General features: G+C 36.3%; 2 long non-coding RNA genes across 2 annotated transcripts in view; one reads left to right on the top strand and one right to left on the bottom strand.

Moving 5' to 3' along the window:
* The window catches only part of LOC130013080 (uncharacterized), a 95,763-nt gene extending 95,367 nt beyond the window's left edge, over nucleotides 1-396 (bottom strand). Inside the window, exon 1 of the long non-coding RNA XR_008788402.1 lies at nucleotides 311-396. This is a non-coding gene — a long non-coding RNA (uncharacterized LOC130013080). The remainder of the gene's footprint in view (nucleotides 1-310) is intronic.
* Nucleotides 397-2,911: 2,515 nt separating this feature from the next.
* On the top strand, nucleotides 2,912-3,695 carry LOC130013078 (uncharacterized). Its single transcript, XR_008788396.1, has 2 exons — nucleotides 2,912-3,014; nucleotides 3,659-3,695. It is a non-coding gene; the product is annotated as an uncharacterized LOC130013078 (long non-coding RNA).
* Nucleotides 3,696-12,497: the final 8,802 nt, after the last annotated feature.

Here is a 12,497-nt window from a genome sequence, read left to right as displayed (position 1 = left end):
ATTTAAAGTCAATCGGATATTAACTTTAGCCTCTAGAGCGTCCACAAGATTTTTCAAAGTGATCAAGGGCCATAACTCTTTCAAAAATTATCCGAAATCGCTAAAAATCAATAGGATATTTCGTCTCATGACCTTAAACACATCATCAGAGCCGCTCTACTTCAGGCAATGCCTGTTACTGTTAGGCCTACATATATTATAGCCTATATGTGGATCTTCCGGCATCCACATCAATGAGGCGGGTATCAAAATGGTATTTAAAGAATATATTATTGACACATATAAAAAGTCAATCTATAAAAAAAATAACCCGTTAGCCTCTGTAATTTAATTATTTTACTATATTTGTAAAGTTTGTTGTTTATTTACAAATTTACTCCACTTTTGACAGCCATATTGTAACAAAACGTCAGATTGGTGGATTTAAACGAAACGAAATATAAAAGTATACATCTGCCAGCTTGCAGTCTATTGAAAATAAAAATTTGCAAACTTTTTAGCAATACAAATTTTTTTTTATTCTGACATTTGTTTCAGTGAAATAATTTTTAAAAGGTATAATATTTCTGATATCATTCCGTAGCAGATTAGTTGATAAATTTTTGATTTAGGTTAAATTTAATACTGGTTAAGGAAGCCTAAGTAAATGGCTATGAATATAAATGACTCAAAGATCGCGTCTCTTCCATCCTGCAAAATTTGATTCTATTGTATGATATAAATAGATGATCCACTCAAAATAGATTTTATTAGCTTTCGGAAAAATCAACGCGTTGAACTTTCTCATGGTCTGAAGAAAATGGTTAGTAAATTTGTCAATTAAATATCATTGAATACGATTTAACAATGACACAAAACGCCCGATTGATAGAGCACACAAAATTAATTGGCGGAAAAACATGGGCGAAATAAGTTGATCCGACTTAGTTCACTTAACCGACTAATCATGAAAATGATAAATTGAAAGTAAGACTATCAGCCAGCTGCATTAGATTTGTCTTTTCATTACTGCAGCAATTGACGTTGTTGTGGTTTTATGGACTAAAATGTTTTTAAGTGTTTGTCGTACCTCTGCCACCGAATATAGACTAAAAAGATATAAAATGTGGTGTCTGATAAGAACTGTTATAAATTATAAACAAATTCTTCGATTGTAAACAAACTACTTATAATATTAAAAACTTGCCTGTGTTAGAAATCACCTCTGGTTAAAGATGGTAAGCCTCTAACTCAGTATCATCCACAGTCTTCGACATTGCAAACATGACTGCCTGTCAATTTAAATCAGCATTGATGTTGCTATCTTACCGTGAAAATATGGGCTTCTGATATCCAATATTTAAGACAAAATGAAAATTTTAAAAAATTGGCACACGAATCAATTGCCAGAATGCTTTCGAACGCCATTTGTAATGAATCGACGTGATCCACGAGGTTAAATATATCCTACATGAGAATACTACCTGTATAGACTGGAATAACCCAAGGTAAAAAGATGCACTGCCATTCAGTTTTGACTCTTCAAGTATTTCGCCGAACATACTGTGACTGATTAGAAATTACAGTAAAAACCAAAACGATTGGGGGGCGGGCTAGTGTTTTAAAGAGTGCGTGTAATCTCTGTCATTAGCCCTGTTTACACTTGGCCCCGATAACCTTGCGATAAGCGCGCCGTTCTCGTCACAGTACCAGGCCGTGATAAATTTCAAGAAATTGACCTGTTTACATTACTCTAAAATAACCAATCTCAGAGCCGTGCCAGGCACGCCAAATGTGGAACTCTTCACAGAAAAGTTAATTTCAGTCCCTATGCAAATTACCCAGAAGAAAACAATTATGGCGATTTATTTAGTTTGCACAGCTATTTAGACAGAACTGTCAAGTTTTGCAGGAATAAAGGTCAAGGTTCGTTTGGCGCATGCGCAGTAATCCGTACTGAAACCATGCTCATACTGGATAGCGTTTACACTACGAAAATTTAACCGTGCCGTGCCTGGCACCGTGCCGAGACCACCTCACTTCAGTGGGCCAGATTGTACAGCACGCTTAGGTTTGACCCGTTTACACTACAAAAAATTACCGTGCCTGGCACGCTTAAAATTTGTAATGTAAACGAGCTTATTGAGTCAATTTGTGTGGTTTCGAATCCCCGCTTGAATGTGACAAGGAGTAGGGTCGCTTGACCACCAGAGCTTGCCCACCCCACCCCTCTCTGGATGATATGTTGGTCTACTTACCATTTCTACATATCGTATATCCCCTAGCAGTGTATATCGTATATACCCTACGTATCTTTTATCTCCCAGCAGTGTATATCGTATATACCCTAGCAGTGTATATCGTATAGCAGTGTATATCGTATATACCCTAGCAGTGTATATACCCTACATATCGTATATCCCCTAGCTGTGTATATCGTATATACCCTACGTATCGTTTATCTCCCAGCAGTATATATCGTTTATCCCCTAGCAGAGTATATCCCCATGCTGTTTATATCCTACACATACCAAAAGTTTAGTCTACTAATGTATATTTAGTTGTTACTGGTGAAAGATCCCCAGCTTGTGTTGCAGGATAAAAATGTTTGGTAAGAACAACCGTCGAGTCGTTCAGATGGAACAATATGGTAGCACATAAAGATCATTTGAAATTTGACAGATACAAATCATAGCACCGCTGTCCTGGAACAATTTAACACATAGCACAGTGCATGATTATAACAATACCTGGACATACAGCACACCTGTCACAGACATTGTCACAAGTTATTATATGTTATTATATATATACCTGACAGGTATCCGTTACAGGTGTCACTAACAGGTGTACCTTAATAAAGTATTTGTATACAAGTGACTCAAAATATTCTACTAATCAGTGAATCTTTTCTTTTTTTTTCAGTCGGCCTTGTTTAATTTCCAGAGTTTATTAACGGTTTTATTATTATTGATATGTACCTGTACTTACCTGAGATCTATTATACCTAGTATAATTGATAGAAATAAAACAGGGTGAGTACTCTCAATAGATCTATTGTCAGTGATGTAAGACAGTGGGCAACGTATAGTTGTTCGGATGGGACCTTGGAGGTTTCATGTAGACACTGGCGTGCATGTAAGGGATGAGAAACCGAGATCCCATGTACACACTGGCGTGCATGTAAAAAAAAGAACCCTTGACAGTTGGAAAATCGAAATAAGAGTAGGCCGTAGTGCCGCTGTCCCAGCAAAATTGTCCTCATGGCACACAGTATATCATATACCTGGCTGTTTTTATTAACCCATTAGGAGTGGAACAATAAGACCCCATTTCCTCGGTAACTTTGCAATGTTTATAGGCGAGTTGGATGGCCGAATGTTTTCGATTCTTCGGTGTTGTACAAGGAGTAGGGTCGCCTGTCCAACCTTGTGGGTTTTCTGCGGGTCCTCCGGTTTCCTTCCACTGCTAAAGACCCCTATGCGCAAGCGAATTATTGAAATAAAATTGAACTATATGTTGGTCCCGAAATGACCTAGTTTATGTGAGTGGACCTTAAACACCATTTCTCTCTCTTGCAAATTTAATAATATTTTTTTTGTTTGTTTATAAGTGTTTACTGTAATTTTTACATGAATGCTTTAAAATCATTGTAGGCATCATCTAATTCTTATTTCAGCTTCCTAGGAATATTTTGGAAATTTGCAAGAATAGGTAAGTCTCTATATTGAAATCTACATGCCCATTGTCATCACCCTGATCAACACGTCCATATGTCTATTTTCTCAGGTCATCCTCAACCCATCCATGGTCTACATCTCTCTCTCTCTCTCTCTCTCTATTGCTGTCACCCTCAACCCATCCATCGTCTACATCTCCCTCCCTCTCTCTCTCTCTCTATTGCTGTCACCCTCAACCCATCCATCGTCTACATCTCCCTCTCTCTCTCTCTATCTCTCTCTATTGCTGTCACCCTCAACCCATCCATGGTCTACATCCCTCCCTCTCTCTCTCTCTATCTCTCTCTATTGCTGTCACCCTCAACCCATCCATGGTCCACATCCCTCCCTCTCTCTCTCTCTATCTCTCTCTATTGCTGTCACCCTCAACCCATCCATGGTCTACATCCCTCCCTCTCTCTCTCTCTATCTCTCTCTATTGCTGTCACCCTCAACCCATCCATGGTCTACATCCCTCCCTCTCTCTCTCTATTGCTGTCACCCTCAACCCATCCATGGTCTACATCTCTCTCTCTCTCTCTATCTCTCTCTATTGCTGTCACCCTCAACCCATCCATGGTCCACATCCCTCCCTCTCTCTCTCTATCTCTCTCTATTGCTGTCACCCTCAACCCATCCATGGTCTACATCCCTCCCTCTCTCTCTCTCTATCTCTCTCTATTGCTGTCACCCTCAACCCATCCATGGTCTACATCCCTCCCTCTCTCTCTCTATTGCTGTCACCCTCAACCCATCCATGGTCTACATCTCTCTCTCTCTCTCTATCTCTCTCTATTGCTGTCACCCTCAACCCATCCATGGTCCACATCCCTCCCTCTCTCTCTCTATCTCTCTCTATTGCTGTCACCCTCAACCCATCCATGGTCTACATCCCTCCCTCTCTCCCTCCCTCTCTCTCTCTATCTCTCTCTATTGCTGTCACCCTCAACCCATCCATGGTCTACATCCCTCCCTCTCTCTCTCTCTCTCTCTCTCTCTCTCTCTCTATTGCTGTCACCCTCAACCCATCCATGGTCTACATCCCTCCCTCTCTCTCTCTCTCTCTCTCTCTCTCTCTCTATTGCTGTCACCCTCAACCCATCCATCGTCCACAGTGTTTAAATGTGATAAGGTCTGCTAATGTGTCAAGTTCTTATCCGCCCCCCCTCCCCATTGTTTTTTTACATAGTAGGCCCTATTTATTTACAACAATTATTAGGATATTAGATCGAATTTTACCTTTGTCAGTTATTACATTACAAGTTTGCCCAACTGGGTTTATATGGTAAAGTGTTAGACTTTTTACAAGAGTTAGGATTAGTTAAGATTCTATCTGCATAAAACCTGTACATATCCCAATATGTCAGTGTGATGTTTTAGTTTAACCTCGTAAAATATGCCAAAACAGAGTTTATAGGCCCACACTTGTACATGTATGTGACAAGGAGTAAGGACGTCTGTTCATCCTTTTGGGTTGTTACCGGTTTCCTTCAACAGCTCAAAGCCTCTATGTGCAAGCAAACTATTGAAATAAAATTGAACCATATGTTAGTCCCGAAATGACCTAGTTTGTGTCGAGTGGACTTTAAAACCTCTCTTTACTGTAGAGTCTGATCACTTTAAGAAATCTTATGGATGCTCTATTAATTAAGTGACTCTTGATTTGCACTTTGTATAATAATCATTAATACTAGGAAGAACTTGTGGACGACACAAGAAAACAACATCTAGTTGTTTGGATGGTGTGAAAACCCTGAAGACCAGTTGTGCATGTTAAAGAACCCTTGAAAGTTAGAATTTGATGAAGAGTAGACACAAAGGCAGCTCTCAGGGCAAATTTCCTTCCATGGCGTACTGAATGGCGTATATATACATTAACCTAGACAGATGTTAAACCCCATTTTCATTTCCGGTATTAAATTATTTTACATAATAAAGATATTTTACTGTGTTTATATTACATAATCAAGATATTTTACTGTGTTTTTCAGGTGAAAGAAAAAGTCCATATGTAGCTGTTTGTTGTATTTCCATGGCACTGAGTATTTTATTCTGGTCCTGATCCTGTATTTAATATATTAAATCAATGGACTAGTCCTATGTATAAAAGTAAACTAAACCTGATGATTTTATGACTGAGGTGTGTTCAACATGGTGGAAGATGTCTATTTATTTATGGACAGGGTGCTCTATTTGTACAAACATTTTTAGGACTTGATGTATTCACATGTAAATATTTCACATTATTCATCACTCATTTGAAGGAGCAGTTCCAGATATATTTAAGTGAATAAAAGTGGTTAATTTGGGGTGAAAATCTCTTTGAATTTTTGTGGCATCCTTTCGAAGAAATACAAACTTTCATAAGTCCCCGAATTCCTGGCTGTTAAAGTGCCTGGTTAATCTTGTCTATAGTTTAAGCGAATTTGTAGTGGTAAGTGATAGTCACGAGTATCACGTCACTTGAACAAATGAAGAATGAAATTCATAGAATGAATTACGTAACTCGATTCATCAAATCTTATTTATGGTGTATCGTATTTATGTATTTATGGTGGCCCCTCCATTTTCTACAGATTCAGTAACAGTTGCCAAAGCATTCTAACATTTTCTAATCTTATTCAAATTACATTTTTATTTTTTTTCCAATTTGGACTACTTCCGTATCCATTTCCCAATCTGTTTGAAACCTGACTTTTAAATGTCAATGTTATTGGTTAATTACATTTTTGCTCAAGACATAACAGCTCTCGATTGGCTAGACAAGACATACCAGCTCCTGATTGGCTAAACAAGACATAACAGCCCTTGATTGGCTGGACAAGACATAACAGCTCCTGATTGGCTAGACAAGACATAACAGCTCCTGATTGGCTAGACAAGACATATTCTAATAACTACCTTGATCTGGTAGTTTTTGCAATAATAATTCAAAATTAGATAATGAAAAAAGAATATAGTAGATTTCAGTCAACTTGATTTATTCTAAGTTATGAGTGTTTGAAGTTTTGACAAGATAATCTTGCTACCATAATAATTGTCAATGTCAGCTATTCATTACATTATTGTATGTATAGGACCTGCTATCCCTGCATTGGTTGAGAAAGTTCATCCAGATTTTCTGGCATGGTTCTCCCTTGTCAGTGATGCAGGACAGAGAGCCTGACAAGGACATAATTTGTTAGATTTACAGAAGGATGAAGTCAGACAAAATATCAGACAAGACCTAAAAACTCTGAATGATGATTTAGAAAAACAAATTACCAATTTTCAGAAACATTATGATAATTTAAATAGTAAATTGATTGAAGTAAAAAACTGCACAAAAACAGAATGTGACAAAGTAGATGCACAGGTGGATAAAATCTGCTCCGAATTTCGTAAAATTGGAGAAAATGTTAAAAAGGAAATATATAAAACTAGTGAACAAGGAGAATCCAAATTGGGGAAATTAATGGAGGACATTAAAAGACTAACCGAAGATTTAAAAGCTAGTGTTAAATATTCAGTGCATGTTTTAGAAGATTCGTCTGTTGTTGAAGTTCTACAAAGATTACCTAAAGTTAGACAGGAGAAAGATGAAAGTTGTTGTAGAAAATTGGATATACCTGATGTAAGATATTCAACATTTGAAGTAGTAGAGATGGATAAAACTTTGTTAACTAATCAACTTGGTAAAATTGTAAGTTGTTATCAGAATATGATTGAAGATGTTTTTAATGTGGATACTGTGTCAGGTTATAAAGATTGGTATAATGGTAAACAACACGTAGTTTCAGGTTTTACATGGCGTATCAATGTGTTAAACTACTTGTATTAATCCTGAATGACGTAGAAGATAAAAGTATTACGTCATGTAATGTTGACGTCATATATAAAGTTATAAATAAAACAGATGATAGACAGTCTGTAGTTAAAGAATGTAATGGGACTGTTAAACCTGGTAGTTCTACCTGTGTTACTAATCTTATTGACTGTAAGAGATTATTATTATTATTATTATTGTTCGATTTATATAGCGCTTCATTACACATGAGTGTTTCTAAGCGCATTCACAACAAAACAGTTCAAAAACATTTTTGAAATAAGTAGGTTTTTAAGTTAGTCTTAAAGCTTTGGATGGAAGAGGACTCTCTAAGAGTTTTTGGAAGATCATTCCACATTTTTGCTGCTTTGACGGAGAAAGCATATTCACCAGAACGCTTATTATATTTGGGGATCCTCAATATGCTACGATCACTTGAAGAACGAAGGTTGGATCGCTGGGGAGTATAGAAATCAAAGAGTTCTTTTAAATAACTGGGTGCGGTGTCAGAATAAATTGATTTAAACACATTCACAAGAGCTTTAAATTGATCATCATAGAAACTTTACAATTCAAGTAACAATTAATAAAATAACTGACATTACAAGACGTAAATAATTAGGTTTCTTTTATTCTGATTAAAACTAATAACTTATGGTCAATGTTCCTTCTAATTTTTATACACCATCATTGAAATTATTAAAATAACTGACATTACAAGACGTAAATAATCAGACTACTTTTATCCTGATTAAAACTATGTCCTTCTAATTATTAAAGACCATCATTGAAATGTGGTTGTATATTGTCGTCACTCCAGTCCGTCCGATGTGCATCATTCCCTGTGAACGATTGTTGGAAATCTACCAACTATTCGTTATGACGGTAGGTCACGGGATTATCTGGCACAAATCACAAGCATCGTATAAACACACTTAACTATTGACTACTACTTCTGTTATTGATCCCTTGATTGGGGGAGGGGGGCAGCGTCTGGGGCAGCGTCTCAGTACTGGACGGGAAACATAGTGAAAGGGTGGGGGTGCTCAGTACTGTACGGGGAACAAAGGGATGTAGGTTTTCGGTCTATCATAGTCCAGTCAATCTGGGGTTAGACCAGAATTAATTTCACCGCGATGTATTTCAGAGTAGTTCCAGAATGGTGGAAAGGGGTAAAATTACGTAATATGCTAATTAGCATAATGTCATGTTTTATGTTATAACTTGGCAATCAAATGTTCAAATTACGTAATATGCTAATTAGCATAATGTCATGATTAACATATTGTCTTTATCCTATAACTTGGACATCAAATGTTCAAATTTGGTGGAACTTGTGTCTAAACCCATGTTTTCGTGGCCAGGGAAGCAAATAAACACATTTAGAATATAATCACTTTATTACATAATGCATTTCATGTATATGCAAATTAACAGCCGCCATCAGTGGAAAACTTATTTTTTCCTCCTAAATCTGAAAGTTTTTGCCTTACATGTGGTTCGACCATACAACTAGTACCTAAGCCAATAATTTCAGGGTCAAGGCTGCTGAAAAACAGTAGGAGAACGGCACAGTTATATTACATTATATAGAATATGGAATTTAGACGCCTCGGTTATTACTGAAATAGTTACTTTTACTCCAAACTCAAAAATACATTTGCAATAACCTGAAATAACAAGTTGCCACACCCATTTTATCATGGTCAGGTTGACACACCCATTTTATTATGGTCAAGTTGCCACACCCATTTCATCATGGTCAAGGAATATAATAAAAGTATGTCTGCCTCATTATGGACAACATTTGACTGATTGCATTTGCACAACAATGCACTGTTGTCACGGGGGAGTGTGTGTGTGTGATGGTGTGTGTGTGTGTTGGGGGGGGGGGGGGGTCACATAGCCCTGATGGAAACAAACAAGTTATCAAAGCTTCCTCACCAGAGTTGTCTAAAAAAAAACTCATGTCGGAGTTGCTACAGCTATGATATCCTTTACACTCACCACAAGTATATGATTGTAGTCCTGTCGATGGTTTTTACAAGTTCACCGAGTCAGTGCCACAGTGACACCCAGTTTTACAGTTACACCTGAACTGTCGTAGGAGCTCTTCAAATGATCTGTTTTCCCGAATGGTTAGCGAGTGCAGCATTTATTTCCTAATTGTCCAAAAGTTTCAGAATTTATTAAGAATTTAATATCTATATTTATTAATTGTTACCCTGAAGGATTTAACATTATCTATTTAAATAAAATATTGTTGTTTGATGTTCGCGTTATTAAGGGTAATAAAAATAATAATATTTTAATTTTACTACTACCCTTTACAAGACTAGCTATAATTAGACACAGAAATATGTTTCTAAAGACAGATAAAATTGTAAATATTTTCAAACTTTTTATTACAATGTTACAACATCAATTCCAGTACTTATATTTTTCTTTAAAAGAACAGAAATTAAATGATTTAATATGTATACCAAATCTTGTATGTATAGAACTCCATAACCATAGCTGTAGCAGACGAATCTTCATTGACCCATTTATTAAAGACACTAATGTTCATTCGTTACATGGTAACCAAAAGCCCACATGCAACCCATCGGTAAATTGTCCATTACTAGCCCAGTAATATATCGCTGTTATAAAACCTTTTAACATCCATGTTCTTCGCTAAATTGCTTCATGTATATATATCAACGATTATGTTAGGCGATTTATGATAATTAACCTGAAATGTGATTCAATTATATCGACTTTCGCTTCAGAATTCATTGAGGTGTAAACAGAGGTTGTTATCATACAATTTCAACCAATCAGCAAGCTCGCTTGCTCAGATTTCATACCGGTATGGCGAAATGGAACAGCCAAAGATTAAAAACACGTAAATAGTAATGGCGACGATTTTCGGAAGTTAGTTTCATGACAGTGTTCATTAAGTACAAATTATCAATTATTACAACGGTCGCCACACGGGCTAATTGATTTTGAATTTCATTCGCCCGTACTGACTTTTACTCGCCATGGGCGACCGGGCGAGCATTAGTTTCTATCCCTGCTATATTTTCAAACTCATGGGGATCCTTATCAAGATCATATACTTCTACAAAATTCTGAAAAACAAAAATATATCGCATAAATAAAAGAAATAGAGACAGCTTTATTTGTGTTCGAAATTCGACAGGTTGGCATGATAGTACCCTACCATTGGGGGGTGATTTGGTGTATTTTACATATAGAGCCAGTGACGAAAAAACTGCCCCATAAGTAATAGAAGGTTTGACCATATTAATTGTCAGCTATTGGTAGGGCAAATTCAAAATACCAAGTCTTACGAGTAAGGCGATTGGGATTCTAAAGAGTAGGCACCGACAGAATTTCTATAAATTTTTTCAAATGATAAATTGATAAATAGCATTGAATGATGTTTTCAGCCTAACTTTAAAGCCAAAAGTCCCTGTGTATAGTTGCTAAGATGTTGTTTTATTGTTGTATAGCCATATATTAGTTCTAAGCATGTATTATTGTGGTCTGTATCCTGCTACTAAGGATACATGATTTATCTCCCTTACATATTGCCTGTTGTAAGACTTGATAACTTGTATGTTTTTGGGAGTGAGCTCCCCTGGTAGGAGGTGAATAAACATGTGCCTATGAAAGAAGTCTTTTGTTTCTATGAATGTCTTCCAATGAAAATATCTGAATACGTGTGGGTTTGACCATTCACAACATGGTGGAGATGCCAAAAAGTTCCCCAATATAAGTATTTGACGCTGATTTTTATTGGATGGCTGATTTTCACTCCGATTTTCATGGATTGAATTGAGATTAATTGTGTTCCATTAGGTACCAGTGATTTCTGTGTGAGAAATGTCAGACTTTCAAACTACTAATTAGTGGTTGAGACTAATTCGAAGATCAACTTGAAAACTTAGTAACTACAATAGTTTACTCTAGCTAACATTAGCTGATTGGATTTTATTATTACTTGTGATTTGTCGCAGCATTATTCTTAGTATCGTATGCCTACTATAGCCACCATAGATAGGTCTAACCTACAGTAGAGTGGGGTAACATTTTAAATGTAGTGCAGTGGCCTTTTATTTCAACTTGTGTTGATCTCCTGTATACAGCAACTCGATCATAACCATTAATACAGATAAACTGATTGAGTGATTAGCTAAGTTTTTCAACATTGCTTGTAACTGAATTGTTTAACTTTGACAGTCCTCCATTGGATATGTGTTTGACCGTTTTAAGCAGTGTGTAAAGGACTTGTGGAAGCCGTCCATTTCAAAGAACAGTTCCAATTGTTATTTTTACCAGCCAGGACATTCATTGCAATTTCACTGTAACCTACATGTGATTACAGACTTTAAAATTTGTTCTTTTGTAAATTCTAGCTAAATAACAAATATTATATATATAATAGACAGTTTTGTATTGTTTTCATTTGAACTATTAATTGGGTTCCTCGATTTCTTTCATCTATGACATTTACAAACCTAATAATTAGTAATATTGTCAGATAATTTTTATATCAAGTGTAACACTTTTGATAGGTCATTTTTTTTTGGATTTTCATTCTAGTAATTCCATTTTTGTGAAACTGTTAAAGTTTCTAAATATATATACATGTAATTGGTAAATACTGTTACTATTACTATTTAAATCACATGATTAATCATTTTTTTTGCCTTTCAGCTCCCTACCATCCTTTTGACGTTGATCAATTTACGTAAACTTTAGTTAGTTATTCATTATGGAGAAAATGATCGATCGATTCGATGGCAATATTATTGATAGGGACAATGCTAGGGCCCACACGTTAAGCTTTGAGGACTATCTATATCAAACGGACATATCGCCCGAGGATGGAGATTTGGAACATGTAGTTCGCCTTTTTAAACAGTCACTGAAGGGTTCTGCTCGGTTATGGGTTGAAAACCGTGATTTCGATTCATATGCTAGTCTAAAAGAACAGTTTATCA

The sequence above is a fragment of the Patella vulgata genome, chromosome 6 (assembly GCF_932274485.2).
Source record: "Patella vulgata chromosome 6, xgPatVulg1.2, whole genome shotgun sequence".
Taxonomy (NCBI): Eukaryota; Metazoa; Mollusca; class Gastropoda; family Patellidae; genus Patella; species Patella vulgata.
This window is presented reverse-complemented; position numbering and strand designations above follow the sequence as displayed.